At 42.6% G+C, this 20163-nt stretch overlaps 2 non-coding genes across 2 annotated transcripts; one reads left to right on the top strand and one right to left on the bottom strand.

Moving 5' to 3' along the window:
• Positions 1–6342: 6342 nt before the first annotated feature.
• On the top strand, positions 6343–6449 carry LOC141639851 (small nucleolar RNA R71). The gene has a single exon (XR_012542713.1). It is a non-coding gene; the product is annotated as a small nucleolar RNA R71 (small nucleolar RNA).
• Positions 6450–17380: 10931 nt separating this feature from the next.
• On the bottom strand, positions 17381–17487 carry LOC141639845 (small nucleolar RNA R71). The gene has a single exon (XR_012542708.1). It is a non-coding gene; the product is annotated as a small nucleolar RNA R71 (small nucleolar RNA).
• Positions 17488–20163: the final 2676 nt, after the last annotated feature.

Raw genomic sequence — 20163 nt, forward strand, 5'->3', positions numbered from 1 at the left:
GACGGGCGGATTGTGGTGATTCTGGACGGGCGTCCAGCTGGGGAAGACGGGCGGATTGGGGGTGTTTTAGACGGGCGTCCACTGGGGGAAGACGCTCGGATTGCCCCTCTAGGACAGGCGTCTTGGGGACAATCCGCTCGGATTGTCTTACAGCTACTTTCCTTCTTCTTTTCTTCCTTTTTCTTCATAAAATCCTTGAGGATTTCCTCGGGGATACAAGGATATTTTCTCATCATTGCCCATCTACTCTAGTATGTACAAAGGCCTCCTAGTCTTGTCTTCTCTTTGATGCTTGGTCAATGAATTCAATCAATTTAGCTTCATTTTGCCATGAAAATGCAAGGTTTGCACTCCTTTCCTACCAAGGAAACAAAACCTCAAAGAATATGCAAAACAAAGGACTAAAGACAATAAATGACCCAAATATGCACTAAAAAGCATGGGAACAAAGCTAATTCGGGGACTAAATATGTTCTAATTATGGTCACATCAAATATCCCCAAACCGAACATTTGCTCGTCCCGAGTAAAGAGGTGACAAAGGCTAGGACCGTTATTTAAACTAACCTAATAGCATAGCCGATATGAGCAATTAGCGGGTCTCACTCCGCCCCTTCAACTCACAACAAGACAACCATGAGGTAGGATGCCTTCTTGCAAGGCAAGGTGGGTCTTGCCAAAATGGCGACACATCCAAACATTAAATCACACAAAATCAAGTAATGGATGCATCTACAAAAAGAATAGCCACTTTCCTCATCTAAGTGGTGGAAATTATCTACAAGGGAAGCAATTCAAGGGTACACACTCCTTCATAGATGCAATTTCTTCAAACTACTAAGCCTAGAAGGATACCAATAAAACACCTCCAAATTGTGTCAAGCTAGGGTACCTTTGTCCTCAATCGTTAAATGCTTTTGTCAAGAGTAGACCCCTATTGTGTTAGAAATACTGGAGGATCGCGGAATTCCCCCTCTTGCCTAGACAAGAAGAAGGGTCGTCCCCTCTCTACCATGCACAAAAATGGATACGATGGATAAAGGGATTGATAGATATTTGAGTTTCATTTTGGGAGTTTACTTTTGTTTTTGTTTTCCCCCCGAATTTCTTGTGGTATTTGACATTTGAGAACACTTTATTTTGCCATTTCTTTTGATTTTGGGCTTTTCAATACTTGACAACTTTTTGCATTTCTTTTTGAAAATTTTCAAAGTCACCCCATATGTAGCGAGGGTGCCTTATATTTGAAGCATTAGGAGTCTATTTTTGCTCCTCTTTCATTTGATGCATTTTGCAAACTTTCTTTCACTTTTCATTTCATTGAACTCAAATCAATTTCTTTTTGTGCCCATTCCCTTTGATGACAGAAATGTGGTAGAACATGGATGATGGATGCATGCATGGTTTCAAGGGTCACCTTGGAATAAACGGTAGCCAAGGAGTTATCACACCATAAGGTACTCTTGACTAGGCCTTAATCCATGGGTCAAAGGATACTAGCATGACACATCCTAGGGTGTTTTACAAGTATTCTAACAAGCAAAGTCATTAAGAAGAAAAAGCATCTACAAGGGCCTATATACCCTTGTCAAGCTTCCCAAGTAGACGGTTTCGCAAAACTTTTCTAACATGCAACTACATGCCATGATGCAACTAACATATAAACATCCTAATGCAAATGATTCTACCAACTAATATGCCATATAATCTAAATGCAAGTCCTAAATTCACATTGTTATACCGCATCAATCAAAATAAAGCCACATAGTCATTAACATAAATAGGAATAAGGAGATTGGAAAGATCATACCATGCGGTATTCAATATCCTCATGTCTCGGATGTGGCGTAGTCGATCAATGTGAACAAGGATAGAACAAATACAATATATACAACAATATATACAAGTCTACACTACAAAGGAAATGAACTTGTTTTTGGATTTTCAAATTTTTTGATTTTTCGAAACTTTTTGATTTTTTTGGGTTTTTGAATAAAAGTTAAGTTAGAATTCCCCATCCCACACTAATATGGGCATTGTCCGCAATGGCCAAAATGATGGGAAATTATGCAAGCATGATGCATGAATTCTATACTAAATGCAAGCTACGCAAATCTACATTACATGATGCATGGGTTTTTCTTTATGACGGAGAGCGTAATTTAGATTACCTCCCGTTGTGTATGCATGTACTTCCCCAAACCGAGATAGACATTATTTCTAATGTCCTAAAGTTGGGGGTAGTTCATGCACACAAGATGCAATGCATGAAACTAAATTGTCATTTTGGATTTTCAAAACGGGAACAATGAAATAAGAACACCTCAATGGGGCCGAGGTGTTAGTCCTCTATGTTGCTAGGATTCTCCAACTATGATCAGGATAAAAATAAATAAAACAAAGAAAGAAGTGGACAAACCTCAAGAGGGTAGGAGCCTTCAAAGCTTGCTAGTCCTCCACCATATCATCATTGTCATCATTTTCCTCCATAGAAGCGGACTCATCACAACTTCCTTCTTTACTTTCTTGCTCACTTCCTTCATCATCTTCATTAGCCTCTTGTACTTCATCATCTACCTCTTCATCAACACCCTCATTATCATCAACCTCATCATCGACATTCCCATCTTCACCCGGTCTTTCACCCCTAGATGTGCTTGGAAAGAAGACTTCCATATCCACCCAACTAGGCAAAGGACATGAATGATAAATTAGTCCTTGCCTAGCTAAATAAAAGAGGGGTGGATATTGGGCCAAGTATGCATCTACTCAATCATTGTAAGCATGTTTATGCATCTCTTGCATAAGTAGAGTCATGTAGTCATTGCCCACTTCAGCACCTTCGGGTTTGAACTCTTGATATTTGAATGGATTGGGTGGAGTGACAATGGAGGAGGAGGGCTCTTCAATTTCGCCCCTTTGTTGACGGATGATGTACTCGGCGCCTTTTGAGAGTGGAAGTAGGTAGTTTGTTCTATGAGCACTCAAGCGGCATATCTCCAGATAGTTTGATAATTGAGCAATTTCCGGAGTTGTTGTTGTTGTTGCTTCCAAGGGAGGATTTTGTTGTCGAACTTCCAAGTTTGCACTAGCAACCACCATAGCCATTGAAGCTTTCTTTGCTTGAAGGCATTGTTGCCTTTTTGAGAGTGCCTTTGCCTGAGTGCCTTTGTTGTCCTTTTTGTTCTTGCCATTGATGATTATACCAAGAAAATATTGAAAATCTTCAATTTCCAATTATACCCAAATCGATTTTAAGATGAAAGAATTTGCCTTTGTATTTCAAAAATCGACCCAAAGGTTGAAGATTTTGGTGCTTGGATTGATTATTGCTGGAAAAGGAGTGATTAATTGTTGTTGTAAGGAAGTTTGGATTTGATTTTGTTGAATTTGGTTGAGGAAATCTTATTTTTGGTGATGTAGAGGATGAGGGTTTTGGGGTTTATGGGTAGTGTTTTGAATGTATGAATGAATGAATGAATGTGGGAAGGGTATTTAAAAACACCCGAAATTTTAAAACTGTAGGGGGAAGACGAGCGAATTCCCTTCGAGACGCTCGGATTCTGCTCAATCTGGGTTCAGGAAATCTCGCCTAAAGACGGGCGTCTTTCAGTGAAGACGAGCGGATTCTTCAGTTCCAGGATGAGCGGATTCCCTTAAAGACGAGCGGATTCTGTTACAGGAACTTTTCTTATTCTGCACTGGCAAAAAGACGGGCGTCTTCTTGCAAAGACGAGCGGATTCTTTCAGACGAGCGTCTTCTCTGATGGGACGCTCGGATTCTCTAAAAGTCCCAAATTTTCAACTTTGCTGCTTATTTGGACGGACGGTTTCACCAATAGACGCTCGGATTCCCTTAAGACGAGCAGATTCCCCATAAGGACGCTCGGATTCCTCCTAATCTACCCGCATTCAGTTCCATCCGTGCACTTGCATATCCCGTGTCATTTTCATTCTTCAAATCCCGTGTTCTTCATTGTAGGAGCACTACTAAGGCATGAATAGCCTAAGCAATTGCTATCCCCACACTAAGCTAAAGCACTACACATCAATAAAATCAATAGTCCCTCCCTCACTTCTCTCAAAAATGATAAATATCTTGATCAAAGCATAAAAATCCAAAAATGACAAAAATGCAATGTAAGAATTAAAATGCAAGTTAGGGAGTTAGAAATATTTACAAATAGTGGTTTGGAGAGGACTCCACAAAAATGAGATGTCATGGGGGCATGTCCAAGGTGTTGTTGATGTTACTCAACACCTTGAAGAAGTAGTCAAAAGCTTGTTCGTTATCATGATAAAGATCTTCAATAGATCTTTTCTATTGTTGTCCTTCATATTGGTCTTGATCGATAGCATTACCAATGTAGGGATTTAAAATCCCTTCAAACTCATCATCCCAAAGACCACAAACTTCATCTACTTGATCACTAAAGATCTCTTGAGTTGATAGAGACAACTCTCCCACTTTCTTGTCTTGGCCAATGAGGCCCTCTTCTTCATTGCTTGACTTTGGTGAGCTTCTCAAGCTCTCTTTGTTACAATTCTCTTGCTCTTTGAATGGAGCATCATCGACTTTCTTCTTCCATTGGAATTCCAACTTCTTCCTATCATCCTTCCGGCTATAATGATCAACCATAAAACATGGTTCATGCAAATGGGGAGCTCACATAGTCTTGTCAAGATTGAAAGTTATGCTCTCATCTCCCACTTCTAAAGTGAGCTCTCCATGTTCACATCTATTACCGCACCCGCGGTGTACAAGAAAGGTCTACCTAGAATGATTGGAATGTTGGAGTCTTCTTCCATGTGAACAATGACAAAGTCCACCGGGATGAAAAGTTTCACAACTCTTACGGGAACATCTTCCCATATCACCAATGGTGTCTTCGTCGATCTATCGGCCATTTGGAGTGTGATATTGGTGCATTTAAGCTCTCCCATCCCTAACCTTTTACTCACCGAGTACGGCATAAAACTCACACTAGCCCCTAGATCACATAAGGCTTTGTTGATCTTGGTGTCGCCAATGGTACACGGTATTGAGAAGCTTCCCGGATCTTTAAGTTTTGGAGGTGAACTCCCTTGAAGTATTGCACTACTCACCTTAGTGAAGGCGATAGTTTCAAGTTTCCGGATCGACTTCTTCTTCGTAAGGATGTCTTTCATATATTTTGCATAGTCCGGCACGTGATTTATTAATTCCGTAAAAGGAATTGAGACTTCCAAATTCTTCACAATCTCCATAAATTTTCCAAGTTGGTCATCAAATTTGGGCTTGGCTTGACGACTCGGAAAAGGAAGTCTTATCACAATAGGCTCCTTCTACTTGGCCTTGTCTTCATTTTTCTTTGAAACTTCTTCTTTTGATGGTTCTCCATCCTTGGAATTTTGCACAACTTCTTCTTTGTCACTAGCTTCCACAACTTTATCCTCAACTTGCTTCTCCGGTGCTTCATACCTTGTACCACTTCTCAAGTGAATGGCACTAACCGTTTCATATCTTGGGGGGTTACTTTGAGGTGGTAATTGCCCCTTTTGTCTTGGTGAGCTTGAAGATGCTAGTTGAGTTAATTGGGTTTCAAACATTTTGGTGTGGGCTAGGATGTTGTTGATGCTGATTTCCTTTGCTTGACTATCCTTTTGCATTTGAGTGAAAAACTCTTGTTGATTCTTTTGCATTTGGAGGACCGCTTTTTGAACATCAAAACCTTGGTCATCTTGTTGATTGTATGGAGTTTGATTTTGGTAACCTTGGTTTTTGTTGTAAAAGGGTCTTTGATTTTGGTTTCTCATGGGAGGTGGGGTGTATGTTGGTTGAGGGTTTTGAACATTTTGGCTTTTGAATGAGAGATTTGGGTGGAATTTGGTGTTTTCATTGTAATAGTTCAAATAAGGGGTACCACTCTTGTATGCTTAAAAAGCATTTACTTGTTCATTTGTTCCCCTACATTCACTTTGGTCGTGTCCCAAAGTTCCAAAATTCTCACATATCCCACTTGGGATTGATGAAGATGCCGTCATGGCATTAACATGATGCTTTGGTGATTTTGAGGCTTCTTCAAGTCTAGCCATAGCTTTTTCGAACTTCAAATTGATGGTATCAATGTGAGCACTAAGTTGAGCACCCAATTGAGTAATAGAGTCCACTTCATGCTTTCCTCCTCTAGTAGCCTTGCGAGGTCTACTATATTGTGAATTATGGACCGCCATTTCCTCAATCTTGTTCCAAGTTTGATTGTTGTCAACTTCGGTGAACATTCCATTTGATCCCATGTTGAGAATGTTTCTTGAGTCTTCATAAAGACCGTTCCAAAATTGTTGTACCAAGAACCACTCGCTAAGTCCATGATGAGGACATGAGCGACAAATTCCTTTGAATCGCTCCCAAGCTTCATACAAAGATTCTTCATCTCTTTGCTTAAAGCCCGTAATTTGAGCTCTTAGCATGTTAGACTTTTCTGGTGGATAGAACTTTTTGTAGAAAGCTAGAGCCAATTTCTTCCAAGAATCAATTCCGAGAGTAGCCTTATCAAGGCCTTTCAACCATTGTTTTGTGGTGCTAATTAGAGAAAAAGGAAATAAGACCCATCGAATTTGGTCTTCAGTTACACCGGTTTGAGAAATCGCATCACAATAGTCGCAAAAAGTCTCCATGTGAGAGTGAGGGTCTTCACTAGGCATCCCCCCAAATTGGCTTCTTTCGACTAATTGGATAAATGCGGATTTGGCAATGAAATTTCTGGTTAAATGTTGTGGTGTGGGAGTACCATTAGGTAGGTTGTCCTCGGTTGGTACGGAATGTGATGAAAATTTAGGCATTGTGGGTTGATTTTGTGTTGGATTTTGTGTTGGGTTCTCCTCACCTTCTCTTGCAAAAGGGTTGATGAACTCAATAGTGTTTGGTTGAATATATACAACCTCACCAATACCTCTCAAAGTTCTCCTAGCAAGTCTTCTATTGTTTGTCAAAGTCCTTTCAATTTCGTGATCAAAGGGTAACAAGTTACCTTGTAATCTTCTAGACATGCAAAATATCAAACAACTCGAAAATAATTAGAACAAACCTTGAGGAGTTTTACTTCCCAAGGCAAAGAAAGACACAACTAATAACAATTTAAGAAAATATAAATCAAGTTAACACCGTTCCCGGCAACGGCGCCATTTTTGGTCGGACTCTCGAGGAGGTTTAGTTTTCGGTACTTGTCGTTAGGAGCACCTAGACCAAAACACAATTTATAACTCCACAAACAACTCTACAATAAGTAAAGAGGCAAGTAAAGGTCGGATCCCAAGGGACGGGAATTGAGATGAGATTTTCAATTACAACTAGTGGTGTCTAAGGGTGTCACAATTTGGGGTTTGAAGTAGAAGATCACTAAACTAAATAGCAATAAAAGTAAGCAAGCAAGATGATTAAAAGGGATGTAAACAATTGATAAAAGGCACTAGGGTGTCATGGGGTCATAGGGGATTCATGGGAATTGATCATACAAACATATTCTCAAATTATAAGCAAGCAATTATTGTTGTGATGGATCGAGTTGGTTTATATCTTACAATCCTAGGAAAGTTTGGGTCCCGGAGCCGAATCGATTAGATTGTACAACACCTACAAGTCGACTTAATCTTCCCAACTCAACTATATGCATGGTCTAATGAGACTCGAGTTGGTTTATGTCATACAAGTCTCATTGAAAAGATAGGTGATGGGTAAAAAATGCAAGGATTCATAGGCTCGCATTTCATCAAACATAACATGTGCATAAGTTGAGATCACAACAAGCAAGCAAATAAACTATGAAAACATATTAATTTAAGCATGAATCATCCCCCATGTTGGTTTCCCCTAATTACCCATTAACCCTAGCTAAGGAAACTACTCACTCATTATCATGTTGAACATGCTAGCAAGGTTGTCAATCATACCAACAAAGTGAAACATGATGAATAAATGAAGATATTTAACAATAATTAAAATGGGATTAAGAGAATTATACCTACTAATTATTCCAATAATAAAGCAAAGAATAATAGAAGTACTTGATGATTGATTGAAAGGTTGTCAATCTCCCAATAATAACCCAAAGAATCATCAATTACCCAAAACAAAGGATGAAAAAGAGAGAGATTAAGGAAATTAAACTTGTATTAAAACTTGATTAAATGTTGATTACAAGATTAAAGAGAGATTTGATTGATATTAACTACACTAAAGATTGCTAAGAAGAATATGCTCTTCTAATTAGCCTAATGGGGTATTTATAGTGGGGATTAGTTACATAAATTAGAGTTTACTAAGGGCTTAAATGACGATTAAGTCCTTGAGGAATCGCCGGTCTCAAGGGAGACTCCGGTCTCCTTTTCGCCGGTCTTAGAAAAATATGTGCATCCTTCCTTGAAACTTGTAGAAGACGAAATGGCTGACATACAATCCGAGCGTCCAGGGCACAGGACGGGCGGATTGTGGTGATTCTGGATGGGCGTCCAGCTGGGGAAGACGTGCGGATTGGGGGTGTTTTGGACGGGCGTCCACTGGGGGAAAACTCTCGGATTGCCCCTCTTGGACGGGCGTCTTGTGGACAATCCGCTGGGATTGTCTTACAGCTACTTTCCTTCTTCTTTTCTTCCTTTTTCTTCATAAAATCCTTGAGGATTTCCTCGGGGATGCAAGGATCTTTTCTCATCATTGCCCATCAACTATAGTATGTACAAAGGCCTTCTAGTCTTGTCTTCTCTTTGATGCTTGGTCAATGAATTCAATCAATTTAGCTTCATTTTGCCATGAAAATGCAAGGTTTGTACTCCTTTCCTACCAAGGAAACAAAACCTCAAAGAATATGCAAAACAAAGGACTAAAGACAATAAATGACCCAAATATGAACTAAAAAGCTTGGGAACAAGGCTAATTCGGGGACTAAATATGCTCTAATTATGGTCACATCAACCCTGTAGGGGTCTTGAGATGCCGTTTTTTTGTTCTGACTCGTCTTTTGCTTGAAAAGATGGGCGAGTCACTTTTTGTTGTGAATTGTTTTGTTTGGTTGGATTTTGGGCGGGATTGCCCTTGTTTTGTATTGTAGGTTGTGTTTTTTGGATTTATCCACTTCACGCCGTCGTAATGCCGAAATTTCGGCTGACGTTTTTTTGCTTATAGGAGAGTCTTCGGGACAGACCGGGTCCGTTGCTGCGACTCTAGAGGAGTTGTTCGGGGTGGGGTCGGTTAGCACTCCGACTACTACACCCGCCATGGTTGTGGAGGACGTTACCGAGGAGGAGACACCTCCTGAGCAGACTGCTGGGGCCACAGGGGCCGTCGAGGAGCGTGAGGTGCCCGTTGTTGGGGCTACTGTCACTGGGAGAGCTCAGACTGGGTCTGAGGCTGGTACCTCCGGTAGGAGGATTTCTACGAGGCCACGCCGTCCACGGGCGACCAGACGGTCGTTGTAGGACGTCACCAAGGTCGTTGAGCTGGGCCCTGCCCACCATGTCGAGTCCCGCGGTCATAAGAGACGGAGAGCGGAGACAGCCGAGGACGATGCTGATGTCGCGAGTTGGAGGGCCAAGCGAGTTACGGCCCCGCGGGGGTTGCTTTTACGGGCGGCGCCTGCTTGGGCCGAGGGTTTTGACGGCAGCCAGTTGTTGCTTCGACTGGATAGACACCTCTCCTACCGTGCTCACGAGGGCTTGGTGAGTCGTGTTCCCTGATTGAATTTTGTCACTTTTGAAGTGTCAGGCCCTAATAGGCATTCTGACGTTGTTTGTTTTTGATTTCAGGAGATTGGCACCATGAGGACTTTCTCGGGCTTTTCTACCTGTTTGGGTTTTTACGACATTCTTCGGGCCGGGACGAGGGCGTTGATAGAGAGGTCGGCTTTTGGGCCATTGGTGGCCGCCTGGCGGGACATTCACAGGTCTTCGATTAGGGGAACCTGTGTCTGATCCGCGCCATGTGGGATCGGGTATTGGGATACGACGTCGTCGTTCCACAGGGAGTTTGGGGAGGTCGGCGTGACTTTAGAGGACTTTGCCATGGTATCCAGCCTTCCCTATGGCGAGTTGCCCATTGTGTTTACCGAGACGCCGGAGAGAGTGTCCTCTCCTGCGGTCACTGCTTTGATCGGTACTGCTTTACCGGAGCCTTCCAACGTCACTCCGTACTTGATCACGAGTTCGTATGTGAAGGACCACTTCACTGTGAGGGTGGCAGGTGTTATTCCGGCGCCGTTGGAGAGTCCGGAGGCTGAGGTTCAGGCCGACACGAAGGAGGCGCGGCTGTGGTTGTGGTACTTCTTGGGTGCCACGTACTTTGGTGACAAGGGTGAGTGCTTGTCGACCAAGGTACTTCCTCTCCTCACCGACCTTGACACTTTGGGTCGGTTTGTCTGGGTTACGCCGGCTTTGGCGAGTTTCACCCGGTACTTGCATACGGCGGTGCGTCTGGAGACAGTAGGAGAGGGTAATGCTCCTGCTTTGGTTGGTCCCGGCCTCATCTTTGAGGTACAAGTATTTTTTGTGGTAGTTTTTTTTTTGAGTTTGATTTTGATTTTGGCAATTTTTGATAAATTGGCTAATTTGTGTTTGCTGTGTTTGATTACAGGCTTGGTTGTATGCTTACTTCACTCCTCTGCGTCCGGGGACCACAGACGGTGTTCCCTCGACCTACCCTGCTGTGAGGGGTTGGACGATGGCTCGGAAGACGCCGATTAAGTCGACTTACAAGGACTGTAGGCGTCGCGTGAACAAGTTTCGGGTTGCTGATGTAAGTTCTTGCTCTCTTCCCCTTCTCCTTTATAGAAATAGATAGAGATAGGATGATTAGGTAGCTTATGAAGCCCCCAGTTAGCTGAGTAACTTTGTTTTGAATGCAGTTTGTTGGGTGGCCTTGGGAGCACTACACGGGTGTACCGGCTGCCATCAGGGAGCGTTTGCAGCCTCGTAGCTCCCTGAGTTTGTACTTGGAGACGGCGATTGAGCCGGTTTGGTACTTAGGCGAGCGCTTAGTTCGTTAGTGCTTTACCGAGACTTTCGTCGTGCCGGTTGACCCGCCCAGGTTGTTGTTCCAGGAGTCGACCCCGGATGAGGTTGAGGAGCACCTTCACGGTCAGAGAGGTGAGGAGCTGTTGCTGCGGGACGTTGGCTACGACACCTTCCGGTTGTCGAGGCTTGCTTGGTACCCGATCGAGGTATGTTTTCCTCTGTTTTTTATTTTTGTTGCCTCCCTTACTAGGAGGGTTTGTCATCTTTGATGTGGATCCAAATGGTAGGGAGTCGACCTGGTGATGAGGACTCAGCCCCCAGCTTTTCCGACGGAGACCACTTTTCAGGGGCCGGGTGGCGAGGAGCTTCAGTTGCGCTTACTGGAGCCCGCGGCGGCCGAGGTGACTGATGCTGGCATGGAGTGGAGGTTGATCGTTCTAAGGGTGAGTTCATGACTTGAACACTTTCCTCAATTACTTCTTGCCTTACAATGTATTGAAAGACATTTTGATTTCTAGGTGACGACTATTAGTCACCAGGACTTGTGGCGGATGGCTAACCGCTGGAGGGCGCTTGCTGGTGACCTGGCTGCGAGGGAGGCTCGGCTTTCTCATGTACTTTTGTGTGCTGTTTTTGTGTGTTTGGTGTTGTATTTCATGTTTTTAGATCTTGAGGATCAGTTATTGTGTTTTGTAGGGCACCGCGGATCCGACGGAGCTTGCTCGGGTCCGTGCTGAGTTGGAGGCAGCCAGGTCGACGATCGGGGGCCAGGAGCTGGGGATCATCTGCGGGACCAGGACTTGAGGCGTCTTGAGGACGAGCTACGTAGCCGAGACGCGGAGATTGCCTCTCTCACGGCTCAGTTGACTGCGACGGAGGAGCTTCGCGTCGTGATGGAAGAGACGCTGGAGAGTTCTCCGGAGAGGGAGCCAGAGCAGGTGGTGGTGTCTGCGTTGGCGGCCACTCCTAGTGAGACCAGGACTGGTCCGACAGGAGACGTTGAGCAGTTGTCGTAGTTTGTCCGTGTCTTGGACTCTTGTCTGTACATATTTACATTTTGCGTGAGGCGGTTTGTATATATGTGTTTTTGGATTGTGGTTCATTTTGTGATTTTTGGCTTTTTGGTGTTGTGTTTCGGAGGAGCGATGTCGGCTGTCGATTCTCCTTTTGCTTCGCACTAGTTCCTGCATCGTTAGTGTAGAAAAACAAGCAACAGATAGCACATATGCAAAAATGCAAATACGAATTTTGATAATTCCGTGACAAATCGTCACGTTCGGAATTTAAAAGGAAATGATTTGAAAAATTGAGCAATTAACTCGTGTCGTGAATTATATTGCGTCGAAATTATTGAAACCGGCTCGAAAAATTCAAACTCAAACTGTCAGGAAAGAATTTTAGAAAAGGATTTTTGCGAGTATATTTGATTTTTGATTTTTGAGGTCAAAACTCGAATTTGTGAGTGCTTGAATTTTGGAGGAAAATTGACGTCCTGTTATCAATTTTCGATTTTGATTTTTGCCGGAAAATTGCGAAAAAGCGAAAAATTTTCGGAATTTCGACTGACATACAAACGATCCATCGCGGATCGAGGCGACTAGCCCTTCCCCCCTTAAAAAAAAAATGAAAAATCCGTATGTTTAAAGCTGCGTCATGAAAACCGTGTCGGATTTCGTAAAACGCGGAAGAAAGGAAATCTGAGTGTGAGGAAACACGAAATATCCTGAATCATCCCGAAGAGGCGCGAGCTTCCTGGCGGGAGGTTTGAGATGTCAGGAGAAAACACAAGTTGAAAGAGACAAGTCAACAGCGGGAATCCTGGGGAAGGTCCAAAGAGGCGCGAGTAGCCTGGCGATGGAAGCCAGCTCTCCCCTTTTTCTGAAAAATGCGCTGATCATTTTGTATAAATAGGGATGTTTGCGCTTCATTGTTTCATCATCCGAAACACAAAATCATCTCTACAAAACCTCTTCTTCTTCCACAAAAATATTTCATGGATGCTTTTGAGAACGCATTCCGACAATGGTGCCGGGATTTGTCGCCTCCCGAAAAGTATCAACTCGTTTGCATGGGAGTTGGTCAATTGTTGGTGCTTCGTCAAGTAAAGGTGCAACCTTCGTTTCTTGAAGCATGTTCTCGGTTTTAGGATTCGAAACACCATGTTTTCGTTTTTTCGAAAGGTGAAATTTGTCCTCTTGCCGAAGAAGTTGGAGCCATTGGTGGGTGGCCGGGTTGTGTTCCGGTGCTTCCTCCCACTCGGTTGTGCTACAAGGAGAAATTTCGTTCCATGTTGGGTTTGTCGACAAGTCAAGTCAACTTTCTTCTTGCTTCACATGGTGTGGATATGTTGGCTTTCATCAACATCTTTTCAAACCGATTAGATGTCAATGTCTCGGAAGTGGCTAGGAGAAGGGCTCTTGCATTTTTCCTTGTCCATGTGTACCTCTTTGTTGATGTCTTGAAGAAGGAGGGGCCAAGATGCCATGGTAGCATGACCCTTATTCATGTGATTGAGCAAATGGAACATGGTAGAGATCCGTCATGGTTGGTGCTTGGAGACATCATCCAAGCTTTAGACAAGGAAGGCTCTTGTGGAGAAGCTCCCTCTTTTGGGTCCCCAAGGATCCTCCAAGTGTGGCTATTGGAGAGGCTAAGGTATGTAGAGCCTCCGGTTGATTCTTCTTCTTATTGCTTCCGCAATCTTACCATGAGGAAGAAGTTGTACCCGGATAGTTTCCCTTCCACCGAGGCCTATTGGGCCGCAAGGTTGGCGGAGGAGGGTGGTACTCATATCCGTTGGGTGGTGCCGTGGTGGCACTTGAGGTGCTTCACGGAGTTGCCCGCTTCGGGTGCTAGTCCTCGTTCTTTGATGGTGGTGGGTTTGAAGGTTGTTTCCTTCATATATCCCGAAAGGCTCATGAGGCAAATGCGGCGTCAACAAAAGGTGCCTGCTCAAGATACCCTTGTCCAAGAGAATATTTTCCGGAACTCCGAGCTTGTGGAGTTTTTCGAAAGATGGTGGGCCACTCGGCCGCTTTGGGAGGTACCAAACCCCGTTGCCACGACATGGGTGACTCCCGCTTATGTCATGTGGTCGCGTGCTCCGTCCTTGGAAGAGAGATCCAAATTTCGTAAGGCCGAGGTTGTCGATTTGAAGTATCGGGAGGTTGGCAAGGCCAACCGTGCCTTCTTTGAGGAGGATGTTGATGGAGCTACTCCCGATGTGATGAGACCACCGAAGAGGAGGAGTTCCGGCCCCAAGAATATGGTGGGCCGTGCATTGGCTCTCTTTGGGTCGAATATGGGGTCTTGTGCTAGACCGGAGGCCGTCGCCGTCTTAGATCCGTTTAGGATCCGTTCCGAGGAAGAAGTCCATGCTAGGCGGGCCAAAAAGAAGAACAAGGGGAAGATGTACCCTGAGGGAAAAGGCAAGGGTAGAATGGAAGAGTTAAGACCTCCATTACCCACTTTATTATTATGTTGTATTATTGTTGTGAGTTTTTATTATATTGTACTAGCTAGTTGTTGTGTGTTTTATGCTAGTTTTATTATGTGAGGTGTTTTAGTTGACACCTTAGCTTTGACAAGTTGTAGACTCGTCGAGCTTTATTTGTTGTTGAAAATGTAATCCCTCCCATTATTAATTAAATAAGAGGATTGCCCGTGTCGAAAATTGTGAACACTTGTTTCTTCCATCCATTTGGTAAAGGCAATTCGATTTGAATCGTCCTAAACATTTGCACTTGGAAAAGTGGTATTTTGTGGAAAGGGAGAAAGGCTTATTTCGTATTTTTGTGGGAAAAAGGGAATGGTTTTCCCTTTTCTTTTTTTTTTGGGATGTTTTTGTACGTGGGATTTTTTTGTATGGGGATGGTTGTTTTTGATTGTGAGAATGGTTGTATCTTTCTTGTGTAAGAAAGGACTGCCTACGTGATGTGACCATAATTGGCGCATATTTAGCCCCCGAATTACCATCGTTTCCATGCTTTTTAGTGCCTATTTGGGTCATTTCTTATCTTTAGTTCTTTGTTTTGCATATTCTTTGAGATTTTGATCCCTTGGTAGGAAAGGAGTAAGAATCTTGCATTTTCATGGCAAAACGAGGCTAAATTGATTGTATTCAATGACCAAGCATCAAGAAGAGACAAGACTAGAAGGCCTTTGTACATATCATAGTAGAAGAACAATGTTGAGGAAAGGATCCTTGAGTCCCCGAGGAAATCCCCAAGGAATTTATGAAGAAAAGGGAAGAAAAGAAGAAGAATTTATTTGAACTACAATCCGAACGGATTGTACCAAATCCGCCCGTCCGTCCAGCCCAATCCGAGCGTCCCACCTTGGAATCCGCTCGGATTCCCCCTCAACAATCCGAGCGTCCCTCTCCTAAATCCGCTCGGATTGCCCAGCCCAAATCCGGCCGTCCCGACTCTGATCCGCACGGATTTGAAGACAAAGACGATTTTCATTCTTCAAGCTACGAAAAGAGAAGCCCTTCTCTCAGAAAATACCGGATTCTCCTTGCTCAACTTAAAAAGTGTAATTACTAGTTTAGCCCTTAGTTAACCCTAATGCATCCTCCCTAATTTTCACTATAAATACCCCATTAGTCTAATTAGAGGAGCATGTTCTTCTTATCAATAATTAGTGTAGTTAATATCAATCAAATCTCTCTTCAATATTGTAATCAAGTATTAATCAAGTTTTAATCCAAGTTTTAGTTCCTTAATCTCTCTCTTGTTCTTCCTTTATTTTGGGTAATTGAAGATTATTTGGGTTATTATTGGGAGATTGACAACCTCTCAATCTAGGATTCAAGTACTTCTATTATTCTTGCTTTATTATTGGAATCATTAGTAGGTATAATCTCTTAATCCCTTTTTAATTATTGTTAATTACTTTCATTTATTCATCATGTTTCATTATGTTAGTATGATTGACAACCTTTCTAGCATGATCAATATGATAATGAGTGAGTAGTCTCTTAGCTAGGGTTTAATGGGTGATTAGGGGAAACCAACATGGGGAATGATTCATGCTTAAATCAATATGCTTTCATATCTTATTTGCTTGCTTGTTTTGATCTTAATACATGCACATGTTATATTTGATGAAATGCTAAGCCTATGAATCCTTGCATTTACTATCATCTTCTATCCTTTCAACTTGACTTGTAAGACATAACCCAACTCGAGTCTTGTTAGACCATGCATGTGTTGAGTAGGAAAGATTAAGTCGACTTGTAGGTGTTGTACAATCTAATCGATTCGGCTCTGGGACCCAAACTTTCCTAGGATTGTAAGATATAACCCAACTCAATCCATCACAACAATAATTGCTTGCTTATAATTTGAGAACATGTTTGTATGATCATATCCCATGAATCCCCTATGAACCCATGACACCCTAGTGCCTTTAATCAATTGTTTACACCCCTTATTTTATTCATCTTGCTAGTTTATTTTCATTTTTATTTTAGTTTAGTGACCTTCTACATCAACCCAATTTGTGACACCCCTTAGACACTACTAGTTACAATAGAATTCTCATTTCAATACCCGTCCCTTGGGATCCGACCTTTACTTGCCTCTTTACTAATTGTAGAGTTGTTTGTGGAGTATAAATTGTGTTTTGTATCGACCATTGACCAACGACCACATATGCTTAATTGTGAACACGAAATGGCCTCGATAAAAAATGGCGCCGTTGCCGGGGATGGTGTTTAATTGATTTAAGATTTCTTTTATTGTTTTTAGTTGTGTCTTTTTCACCTTGGGGAAGTAAAAACTCCTCAAGGTTTGTTCTAATTGTTTTCGAGTTGTTTGATATTTTGCATGTCTAGAAGGTTACAAAGAGATTTGTTACCTTTTGACCGTGAAATCGAAAGAACCTTGACGAATAATAGGAGACTTGTTAGGAGAAATTTGGAAGGTGTTGGTGAAGTTGTTCAACCCACTAGTGAGTTTGTCAATCCTTTCGCAATAGAAGGAGAAGAGAACCCATTAAACAATATCCCACAAAATCCACCTACAATGCCTAAATTCTCGTCACACTCTATACCCACCGAGGAGAATCTACCAAATGGTACTCCTACCCCGCAACATCTCACCGGTAATTTTATTGCCAAGTCCGCCTTCATCCAACTAGTTGAGAGGAGCCAATTCGGGGGAATGCCTAGTGAGGACCCTCATTCTCATATGGAAACCTTTTGCGATTATTGTGATGCTATCTCTCAAACGGGCGTGACTCAAGACCAAATAAGATGGGTCTTATTTCCTTTTTCGTTAATCGGCACCGCAAAGCAATGGTTGAAGGGCCTTGATAAGGCCACCCTTGGAATAGATTCTTGGAAGAAGTTAGCTCTAGCTTTCTACAAAAAATTCTACCCACCGGAAAAGACTAACATGCTAAGAGCTCAAATTACGGGTTTTAAGCAAAGGGATGAAGAATCTTTGTATGAAGCTTGGGAGCGGTTCAAAGGTATTTGTCGCTCATGTCCTCACCATGGACTTAGCGAATGGTTTTTAGTGCAACAATTTTGGAATGGTTTATATGAAGATTCTAGGAACATTCTCAATATGGGATCAAATGGAATGTTCACCGAAGTTGATGACAATCAAACATGGAACAAGATTGAGGAAATGGCGGTCCATAATTCACAATATAGTAGACCTCGCAAGGCTACTAGAGGAGGAAAGCATGAAGTGGACTCCGTTACTCAATTGGGTGCTCAACTTAGTGCTCACATTGACACAATCAACTTGAAGTTTGAACAAGCTATGGCTAGACTTGAGGAAAACTCAAAAACATCAAAGCATCATGTCAATGCCATGACGGCATCCTCATCAATCCCAAGTGGGATATGTGAGAATTGTGGAACTTTGGGTCATGACCCAAGTGAGTGTAGGGGAACAACCGAACAAGTTAATGCTTTCCAAGCTTACAAAAGTGGTACCCCTTACTCAAATTTTTACAATGAAAACACCAAGTTCCATCCAAATCTCTCATACAAAAGCCAAAATGTTCAAAACCCTCAAACAACATACACTCCACCACCCATGAGGAACCAAAATCAAAGACCCTTTTACAATCAAAACCAAGGTTACCAAAATCAAAATCCATACAATCACCAAAATGACCAAGGTTTTGATGTCCAAAAAGCGGTCCTCCAAATGCAAAAGAATCAACAAGAATTTTTTACTCAAATGCAAAAAGATAGCCAAGCAAAGGATACCACCATCAACAACATTCTAGCTCACACCAAGATGTTGGAAACAAAATTGACTCAACTAGCATCTTCAAACTCACAAAGACAAAAGGAGCAATTACCACCTCAAAGTAATCCCCCTAGACATGAAACGGTTAGTGCCATTCACTTGAGAAGTGGTACAAGATATGAGGCACCGAAGAAGCAAGTTGAGGATGAAGTTGTGAAAGCTAGTGAGAATGAAGTTGTTGTGCAAGGTCCCAAAGAAGGGGAACCATCAAAAGAAGAAAGTTCAAAGAAAAATGAAGACAAGGCCAAAGAAAAGGAGCCCATTGTGATTAGACTTCCTTTTCCAAGTCGTCAAGCCAAGCCCAAATTTGATGATCAACTTGGAAAGTTCATGGAGATTGTGAAGAACTTAGAAGTCTCAATTCCTTTCACGGAATTAATCAACCACGTACCGGCCTATGCAAAGTACATGAAAGATATCCTCACAAAGAAGAAGTCAATCCGGAAACTTGAGACTATCGCCTTCACTAAGGTGAGTAGTGCAATACTTCAAGGGAGTTCACCTCCAAAGTTAAAGGATCCGGGAAGCTTCTCAATACCGTGTACCATTGGCGACACAACGATCAACAAAGCCTTATGTGATCTAGGGGCTAGTGTGAGTGTCATGCCATACTCGGTAAGTAAAAGGTTGGGAATGGGAGAGCTTAAATGCACCAATATCACTCTTCAAATGGCCGATAGATCGACGAAGACACCATTAGGGATATGGGAAGATGTCCCCGTGCGAATTGGGAAGTTTTTCATCCCGGTGGACTTTGTCATTGTTGATATGGAGGAAGATTCCAACATTCCAATCATCTTAGGAAGACCTTTCCTACACACCGCGGGTGCGGTGATTGATGTGAAACATGGAGAGCTCACTCTAGAAGTGGGAGATGAAAGCATAACTTTTAATCTTGACAAGACCATGAGAGCTCCTCGTTTGCATGAGCCATGTTTCATGATTGATCATTATAGCCGGAAAGATGAAAGGAAGAAATCGGAACTCCAATGGAGGAAGAAAATTGAAGATGCTCCATTCAAAGAGCAAGTGAATTGTGACAAGGAGAGCTTGCAAAGCTCCTCAAAATCAACCAAGGAAGAAGAAGATGGCCTCATTAGCCAAGAGAAGAAATTGGGAGAGTTGTCTCCATCTAAGCAAAAGATTTTCAATGATCAACTCAATGAAGTTTGTGGTCTTTGGGACGACGAATTTGAAGGGATCTTTAATCCCTACATTGGGCATGCCATCGATCATGATCAACAACAAGGGGCACGGTCTATTGAGGACCTCTACCATAACAATGAACAAGCTTTTGATTACTTCTTCAAGGTGTTGAGCAACATCAACAACACCTTGAACATGCCCCCTTGACATCTCATCAAGAATGAGAGTTTGGTGGAGTCCTCCCTAAACCACCACTTGTAAATATTTCTAACTCCCTAACTTATTTTTCAATTTTTGTATTGCATTTTTGTCATTTTTGGATTTTATTTACTTTGATCAAAATAATTGTCATGAAAAGAGAGAAGTGAGGGAGGGACTAACAATTTTAATTGATGTGTAGTGCTTTACCTTAGTGTGGGGATGGGAATTGCCTAGGCTATCCATGCCTTAGTAATGCCCCCACAATGAAGAACACAAGAAATGAAGAAGAATGGAAGAATGGTAAAGGGAAATGCATTGTACACGAATGAAGTGAATCCGGGTACAACAGAGAAGAATCCGAGCGGATTCCTGATAATCCGCCCGTCTGCAGCAAATCCGAGCGTCCTGCTGAGAAGACGCCCGTCCTGAGCTGAGCTGAAATTGCAAATTTCTTGATGTTGAGAATCCGAGCGGATTTCGGAAAGACGCCCGTCTCACGTAATCCGTCCGTCTTTTATACAAGACGCCCGTCTTGTTTGAAGAAAACAAAGAAAAATCTCGGA

The sequence above is a fragment of the Silene latifolia genome, unplaced genomic scaffold (genome assembly GCF_048544455.1).
Source record: "Silene latifolia isolate original U9 population unplaced genomic scaffold, ASM4854445v1 scaffold_57, whole genome shotgun sequence".
NCBI classification, from domain to species: domain Eukaryota; kingdom Viridiplantae; phylum Streptophyta; class Magnoliopsida; order Caryophyllales; family Caryophyllaceae; genus Silene; species Silene latifolia.